We start from the raw sequence: 10,480 nt of genomic DNA, 5'->3' as shown, positions 1-10,480 counted from the left end.
GATGTCATTCATTAGTGGACATGATGTTATTCATTAGTGGCGATGATGTCATTCATTAGTGGACATGTTGTCATTCATTAGTGGACATGATGTCATTCATTAGTGGACATGATGCCATTCATTAGTGGACATGATGTTATTCATTAGTGGAGATGATGTCATTCATTAGTGGACATGATGTCATTCATTAGTGGACATGATGTCATTCATTAGTGGTGATGATGTCATTCATTAGTGGACATGATGTCATTTATTAGTGGAGACGATGTCATTCATTAATGGGGATGATGGCATTCATTAACGGACATGATGTTATTCATTAGTGGAGATAATGTCATTCATCAGTGGATATGATGTTATTCATTAGTGAAAATGATGTTATTCATTAGTGGAGATGATGTCATTCATCAGTGGACATGATGACATTAGTTGGACATGATGTCATTCATTAGTGGACATGATGTCATTCATTAATGGGGATGATGACATTCATTAGTGGACATGATGTTATTCATTAGTGGAGATGATGTCATTCATTAGTGGACATGATGTCATTTATTAGTGGTGATGATGTCATTCATTAGTGGACATGATGTCATTTATTAGTGGAGATGATGTCATTCATTAGTGGAGATGATGTCATTCGTTAGTGGACATAATGTCATTCATCAGTGGACATGATGACATTCATTAGTGGAGATGATGTCATTCATTAGTGGACATGATATCATTTATTAGTGGACATGATGTCATTCATTAATGGGGATGATGACATTCATTAGTGGACATGATGTTATTCATTAATGGGGATGATGACATTCATTAGTGGACATGATGTTATTCATTAGTGGAGATGATGTCATTCATTAGTGGACATGATGTTATTCATTAGTGGAGATGATGTCATTCATTAGTCGACATGATGTCATTCATCAGTGGACATGATGACATTAGTTGGACATGATGTCATTCATTAGTGGACATGATGCCATTCATTAGTGGACATGATATCATTCATTAATGGGGATGATGACATTCATTAGTGGACATGATGTTATTCAGTAGTGGAGATGATGTCATTCATTAGTGGACATGATGTCATTCATTAGTGGACATGATGTCATTCATTAGTGGTGATGATGTCATTCATTAGTGGACATGATGTCATTCATCAGTGGAGATGATGTCATTCATTAATGGGGATGATGGCATTCATTAACGGACATGATGTTATTCATTAGTGGAGATAATGTCATTCATTAGTGGATATGATGTTATTCATTAGTGAAAATGATGTTATTCATTAGTGGAGATGATGTCATTCATTAGTGGACATGATGTCATTCATTAATGGGGATGATGACATTCATTAGTGGACATGATGTTATTCATTAGTGGAGATGATGTCATTCATTAGTGGACATGATGTTATTCATTAGTGGAGATGATGTCATTCATTAGTGGACATGATGTCATTCATCAGTGGACATGATGACATTAGTTGGACATGATGTCATTCATTAGTGGACATGATGTCATTCATTAATGGGGATGATGACATTCATTAGTGGACATGATGTTATTCATTAGTGGAGATGATGTCATTCATTAGTGGACATGATGTCATTCATTAGTGGTGATGATGTCATTCATTAGTGGACATGATGTCATTTATTCGTGGAGATGATGTCATTCATTAGTGGAGATGATGTCATTCGTTAGTGGACATAATGTCATTCATCAGTGGACATGATGACATTCATTAGTGGAGATGATGTCATTCATTAGTGGACATGATATCATTTATTAGTGGACATGATGTCATTCATTAATGGGGATGATGACATTCATTAGTGGACATGATATCATTTATTAATGGGGATGATGACATTCATTAGTGGACATAATGTTATTCATTAGTGGAGATGATGTTATTCATCAGTGGACATGATGACATTCATTAGTGGAGATGATGTCATTCATTAGTGGACATGATATCATTTATTAGTGGACATGATGTCATTCATTAATGGGGATGATGGCATTCATTAGTGGACATGATGTTATTCATTGGTGGAGATGATGTCATTCATTAGTGGACATGATGTTATTCATCAGTGGACATGATGACATTCATTAGTGGAAATGATGTCATCCGTTAGTGGAGAAGACGTCATATAGCATAATGAGAAATACTAAATTACTTTAAACTGTTGTTAGCATGATGATATTAGCATGATGATGGACTGTTTTTAGCATCAATCAATCAATGTTTATTTATATAGCCCTGAATCACAAGTGTCTCAAAGGGCTGCACAAACCACGACATCCTCGGAAGAACCCACATAAAGGCAAGGAGAACTCACACCCAGTGGTACATCGGTGACAATGATGACTATGAAAACCTTGGAGAGGACCACAAATGTGGGATATGATGTTATTCATTAGTGGAGATGATGTCATTCATTAGTGGACATGATGTCATTCATTAATGGGGATGATGACATTCATTAGTGGACATGATGTTATTCATTAGTGGAGATGATGTCATTCATTAGTGGACATGATGTTATTCATTAGTGGAGATGATGTCATTCATTAGTGGACATGATGTCATTCATCAGTGGACATGATGACATTAGTTGGACATGATGTCATTCATTAGTGGACATGATGTCATTCATTAATGGGGATGATGACATTCATTAGTGGACATGATGTTATTCATTAGTGGAGATGATGTCATTCATTAGTGGACATGATGTCATTCATTAGTGGTGATGACGTCATTCATTAGTGGACATGATGTCATTTATTAGTGGAGATGATGTCATTCATTAATGGGGATGATGACATTCATTAGTGGACATGATATCATTTATTAATGGGGATGATGACATTCATTAGTGGACATAATGTTATTCATTAGTGGAGATGATGTTATTCATCAGTGGACATGATGACATTCATTAGTGGAGATGATGTCATTCATTAGTGGACATGATATCATTCATTAGTGGACATGATGTCATTCATTAATGGGGATGATGGCATTCATTAGTGGACATGATGTTATTCATCAGTGGACATGATAACATTCATTAGTGGAGATGATGTCATCCGTTAAAGGAGAAGACGTCATATAGCATAATGAGAAATACTACATTACTTTAAACTTTTGTTAGCATGATGATGTTAGCATGATGATGGACTGTTGTTAGCATCAATCAATCAATGTTTATTTATATAGCCCTAAATCACAAGTGTCTCAAAGGGCTGCACAAACCACGACATCCTCGGAAGAACCCACATAAAGGCAAGGAGAACTCACACCCATTGGTACATCGGTGACAATGATGACTATGAAAACCTTGGAGAGGACCACAAATGTGGGATATGATGTTATTCATTAGTGGAGATGATGTCATTCATTAGTGGACATGATGTCATTCATTAGTGGACATGATGTCATTCATTAGTGGTGATGATGTCATTCATTAGTGGACATGATGTCATTCATTAGTGGAGATGATGTCATTCATTAGTGGACATGATGTCATTCATTAGTGGACATGATGTCATTCATCAGTGGACATGATGACATTCATTAGTGGAGATGATGTAATTCATTAGTGGATATAATATCATTTATTAGTGGACATGATGTCATTTATTAATGGGGATGATGACATTCATTAGTGGACATGACGTTATTCATTAGTGGAAATGATGTTATTCATCAGTGGACATGATGACATTCATTAGTGGAGATGATGTCATTCATTAGTGGACATGATATCATTTATTAGTGGACATGATGTCATTCATTAATGGGGATGATGGCATTCATTAGTGGACATGATGTTATTCATTAATGGGGATGATGACATTCATTAGTGGACATTGTGTTATTCATTAGTGGAGATGATGTCATTCATTAGTGGACATGATGTTATTCATTAGTGGAGATGATGTCATTCATTAGTGGACATGATGTCATTCATCAGTGGACATGATGACATTAGTTGGACATGATGTCATTCATTAGTGGACATGATGCCATTCATTAGTGGACATGATGTCATTCATTAATGGGGATGATGACATTCATTAGTGGAGATGATGTCATTAATTAGTGGACATGATGTCATTCATTAGTGGTGATGATGTCATTCATTAATGGGGATGATGGCATTCATTAACGGACATGATGTTATTCATTAGTGGAGATAATGTCATTCATTAGTGGATATGATGTTATTCATTAGTGGAAATGATGTTATTCATTAGTGGAGATGATGTCATTCATTAGTGGACATGATGTCATTCATTAATGGGGATGATGACATTCATTAGTGGACATGTTATTCATTAGTGGAGATGATGTCATTCATTAGTGGACATGATGTTATTCATTAGTGGAGATGATGTCATTCATTAGTGGACATGATGTCATTCATCAGTGGACATGATGACATTAGTTGGACATGATGTCATTCATTAGTGGACATGATGTCATTCATTAATGGGGATGATGACATTCATTAGTGGACATGATGTTATTCATTAGTGGAGATGATGTCATTCATTAGTGGACATGATGTCATTCATTAGTGGTGATGATGTCATTCATTAGTTGACATGATGTCATTTATTAGTGGAGATGATGTCATTCATTAGTGGAGATGATGTCATTCGTTAGTGGACATGATGTCATTCATCAGTGGATATGATGACATTCATTAGTGGAGATGATGTCATTCATTAGTGGACATAATATCATTTATTAGTGGACATGATGTCATTTATTAATGGGGATGATGACATTCATTAGTGGACATAATGTCATTCATTAGTGGAGAGAATGTTATTCATCAGTGGACATGATGACATTCATTAGTGGAGATGATGTCATTCATTAGTGGACATGATATCATTTATTAATGGGGATGATGACATTCATTACTGGACATAATGTTATTCATTAGTGGAGATGATGGTATTCATCAGTGGACATGATGACATTCATTAGTGGAGATGATGTCATTCATTAGTGGACATGATATCATTTATTAGTGGACATGATGTCATTCATTAATGGGGATAATGGCATTCATTAGTGGACATGATGTTATTCATTAGTGGAGATAATGTCATTCATTAGTGGACATGATGTTATTCATTAGTGGAGATGATGTCATTCATTAGTGGACATGATGTTATTCTTCAGTGGACATGATGACATTCATTAGTGGAGATGATGTCATTCGTTAGTGGAGAAGACGTCATATAGCATAATGAGAAATACTACATTACTTTAAACTGTTGTTAGCATGATGATGTTAGCATGATGATGGACTGTTGTTAGCATCAATCAATCAATGTTTATTCATATAGCCCTAAATCACAAGTGTCTCAAAGGGCTGCACAAACCACTACGACATCCTCGGAAGAACCCACATAAAGGCAAGGAGAACTCACACCCAGTGGTACATCGGTGACAATGATGACTATGAAAACCTTGGAGAGGACCACAAATGTGGGATATGATGTTATTCATTAGTGGAGATATTGTTACTCATTAGTGGAGATGATGTCATTCATTAGTGGACATGATGTCATTCATTAATGGGGATGATGGCATTCATTAGTGGACATGATCCCCAGGGGATCGAAAGCAATGGATGTCGAGCGGGTCTAACATGATACTGTGAGAGTTCAATCCATAGTGGCTCCAACACAGCCGCGAGAGTTCAGTTCAAAGCGGATCCAAGACAGCAGCGGGAGTCCCGTCCACAGGAAACCTTCCCAAGCGGAGTCGGATCAGCAGCGTAGAGATGTCCCCAACCGATACACAGGCGTGCGGTCCATCCTGGGTCCCGACTCTGGACAGCCGGTACTTCATCCATGGCCATCGGACCGGACCCCCTCCACAAGGGAGGGAGGGACAGAGGAGAAAAAGAAAAGAAAGGGCAGATCAACTGGTCTAAAAGGAGGTCAATTTAAAGGCTAGAGTATACAAATGAGTTTTAAGGTGAGACTTAAATGCTTCTACTGAGGTAGCATCTCGAACTGTTAGCGGGAGGGCATTCCAGAGTACTGGAGCCCGAACGGAAAACGCTCTATAGCCCGCAGACTTTTTCGGGGCTGTAGGAATCACTAATAAGCCAGAGTCCTTTGAACGCAGATTTCTTGCCGGGACATATGGTACAATACAATCGGCAAGATAGGATAGAGCTAGACCGTGTAGTATTTTATACGTAAGTAGTAAAACCTTAAAGTCACATCTTAAGTGCACAGGAAGCCAGTGCAGGTGAGCCAGTACAGGCGTAATGTGATCAAACTTTCTTGTTCTTGTCAACAGTCTAGCAGCCGCATTTTGTACCAACTGTAATCTTTTAATGCTAGACATGGGGAGACCCGAATACAATAGTTTACAGTAATCGACACGAGACGTAACAAACGCATGGATGATGATCTCAGCGTCGTTAGTGGACAAAATGGAGCGAATTTTAGTGATATTACGGAGAGGAAAGAAGGCCGTTTTAGTAACGCTTTTAATGTGTGACTCAAAGGAGAAAGGTTGGGTCGAAGATAATACCCAGATTCTTTACCGAGTAGCCTTGTTTAATTGTTTGGTTGTCAAATGTTAAAGTTGTATTATTAAATAGAGGTCGGTGTCTAGCAGGACCGATAATCAGTATTTCCGTTTTTTTTGGCGTTGAGTTGCAAAAAATTAGCGGACATCCATTGTTTAATTTCATTAAGACACGCCTCCAGCTGACTACAATCCGGCGTGTTGGTCAGCTTTAGGGGCATGTAGAGTCGGTTGTCATCAGCATAACAGTGAAAGCTAACACTGTATTTGCGTATGATGTCACCTAGCGGCAGCATGTAGATGCTGAAGAGTGCAGGGCCAAGGACTGAACCCTGGGGAACTCCACACGTTACCTTGACATAGTCCGAGGTCACATTGTTATGGGAGACGCACTGCATCCTGTCAGTAAGATAAGAGTTAAACCAAGACAGGGCTAAGTCTGACATACCAATTCGTGTTTTGATACGCTCTAATAAAATAGTATTAGCATGATGATGTTAGCATGATGATGGAGTGTTGTTAGCATGATGATGGACTATTGTTAGCATGAAGATCTTAGCATGATGATGTTAGCATGAAGATGTTACCATGATGATGGACTGTTGTTAGCATGACAATGGACTGTTGTTAGCATGATGATGGACTATTGTTAGCATGATAATGGACCGTTGTTAGCATGAAGATGTTAGCATGATGATGGACAGTTGTTAGCATGGCAGTGGACTGTCGTTAGCATAACGATGGACTGTTGTTAGCATCACAGTGGACTGTTGTTAGCAAGATGATGTTAGCATGATGATGAAGTGTTGTTAGCATGATGATTATATCATGATGATGTTAGCATAATGATGGATTGTTGTTAGCTTGATGATGTTAGCATGATAATGAAGTGTTGTTAGCATGATGATGGATTTTTATTAGCATGATAATGTTAGCATGATGATGTTAGAATGATTATGTTAGCATGATGGAGTATTATTTTTAGCATGTTGATGTTATCATGATGATGGACTGTTAGCATGACAGTGGACTGTTGTTAGCATGACAGAGGACTGTTGATAACATGATGATGTTAGCATGACGATGGACTGTAGTTAGCATGATGATAAACTGTTGTTAGCATGAGATTGGACTGTTGTTAACATGATGATGGACTTTTGTTGGCATGATTAAGTCAGCATGATCATGGAAACTGTGGGTCTTCTAATACCTGATGGTGTGTTTTAGAGTCATGGAGACTGTGGGTCTTCTAAGACCTTATGGTGTGTTTTAGACTCATGGAGACTTTGGGTCTTCTAAGACCTGATGGTGTGTTTTAGACTCATGGCGACTATGGGTCTTCTTAGACCTGATGGTGTGTATTAGAGTCATGAAGACTGTGGGTCATCTAAGACCTGATGATGTGTTTTAGAATCATGGAGACTGTGGGTCTTCTAAGACCTGATGGTGTGTTTTAGACTCATGGAGACTGTGGGTCTTCTAAGACCTGATGGTGTGTTTCAGACTTATGGAGACTGTGGGTCTTTTAAGACCTGAAGTTGTGTTTTAGACTCATTGAGACTGTGGGTCTTCTAAGACCTGATGGTGTGTTTCAGACTTATGGAGACTGTGGGTCTTTTAAGACCTGAAGTTGTGTTTTAGACTCATGGTGACTGTGGGTCTTCTAAGACCTGATGGTGTGTTTTGGACTCATTAAGACTGTGTGTCTTCTAAGATCTTATGGTGTGTTTCAGACTCATGGAGACTTTGGGTCTTCTAAGACCTGATGGTGTCTTTTAGACTCATGGAGACTATGGGTCTTCTACAAACATACTTGCCAACCCTCCAGGATTTTCCGGGAGACTCCCGAAATTCAGCGCCTCTCCCGAAAACCTCAGGAGACACATTTTCTCCCGAAAATCTTTCGAAATTCAGAAGGAGCTGGAGGGGGCGTGGCCTCCAGCTCCGGACCTGACTCAATGTTGTGACCCTCTTAAACAGGACAATACTGCCATCTACTGTACATAGAATAGAATGTAAATATATTCTACATTTAAGTGCAGTCAAGGTACATGCATTGGGGAGTCTGTTCTGAAGCTCACAGTAAAGAGACGTAACTTCATCACATCGCCTGGTTATTGACTCCAACCCAATATATAACACCGTCGACGAGCAAAATGAAGAAATACGCTTGCAAGTTCCAGAACCATTGGAAACAAGAATTTCAGTTTATCCAGGAGAGTTTGAAGGGGAAGGGATATGTTGCCTGTAAATTTTCGGTCAGTGAAGCACAAAGCGTCCGCAGCGCAGCATTGTTCACAACCCAGTATAATGGCCCACCTCGCAAAATGGAGACCCGATGGTGTATCTTATGCTGGGACAAAGATGGCTATGCTGACAGCTGGAAGCAACATCCCATTGTCATTTGCAGATGTCTACAACAAATCCGTGAAGGATGATCCCGGATTCGGAAATCGCTCGCCAATACGCAAATGGCAGAACAAAGGTTACTCAAAGAGTGAAAGGTAAGTGCTGTTTTTTTTTTTTTGGTAACCAGCAAGCACACTACAGTTAGTAAAACAACTGTGTTTTTATTACTATGTATTTGATAGGTGCCGTCGGAAATTCAACTATTTATTTTATTTATATACATATAATAAAATACATATATATAGCTAGAATTCACTGAAAGTCAAGTATTTCACATATATATATATATATATATATATATATATATATATATATATATATATATATATATATATATATATATATATATATATATATATATATATATATATATATATATATATATATATATAACAATCAAACAATCTGAAAATTCCTGTCGTATCAATTCCTAGATATGGTCGTAACTACACTAAATGCACTGGGCATAATAAACACAACATTATTAATATTGCTACTACGGATAATTTGATCAAAAACTCCCTAAAACAGCCCACTACCTATAATATAGGTTTTTTAAACATAAGATCATTGTCTCCTAAAACGTTGTTAGTTAATGATATTATCAGAGACAACAATCTTAACGTCATCGGTCTCAGCGAAACCTGGCTTAAACCAAACGACTTTTTTGCGCTAAATGAGGCATGTCCTCCTAACTTTACACATGCGCATATTGCCCGTCCGCTCAAAAGGGGTGGGGGGGTCGCACTAATATACAACGAAAACTTTAACCTTAGTCCTAACATAAATAATAAATATAAATCGTTTGAGGTGCTTACTATGAGGTCTGTCACACCGCTGCCTCTACACCTGGCTGTTATCTACCGCCCCCCAGGGCCCTATTCGGACTTTATTAATGAATTCTCAGAGTTCGTTGCTGATCTAGTGACACACGCCGATAATATAATCATAATGGGGGACTTTAATATCCATATGAATACCCCATCGGACCCACCGTGCGTAGCGCTCCAGACTGTAATTGATAGCTGTGGTCTCACACAAATAATAAATGAACCCACGCATCGCAACGGTAATACGATAGACCTAGTGCTTGTCAGGGGCATCACCGTTTCCAAAGTTACGATACTCCCGTATACTAAAGTATTGTCCGATCATTACCTTATAAAATTCGAGGTTCAGACGCATGTTTGTCAAACTAATAATAATAATACCTGCTATAGCAGCCGCAACATTAATACAGCCACAACGACAACTCTTGCTGACCTACTGCCCTCGGTAATGGCACCATTCCCAAAGTATGTGGGCTCTATTGATAACCTCACTAACAACTTTAACGACGCCCTGCGCGAAACCATTGATAACATAGCACCGCTAAAGTTAAAAAAGGCTCCAAAAAAGCGCACCCCGTGGTTTACAGAAGAAACTAGAGCTCAGAAATTATTATGTAGAAAGCTGGAACGCAAATGGCGCACG

This window comes from Nerophis ophidion, linkage group LG02 (genome assembly GCF_033978795.1).
Source record: "Nerophis ophidion isolate RoL-2023_Sa linkage group LG02, RoL_Noph_v1.0, whole genome shotgun sequence".
Lineage (NCBI taxonomy): Eukaryota > Metazoa > Chordata > Actinopteri > Syngnathiformes > Syngnathidae > Nerophis > Nerophis ophidion.
Note: the sequence above shows the minus strand (reverse complement) of the source record.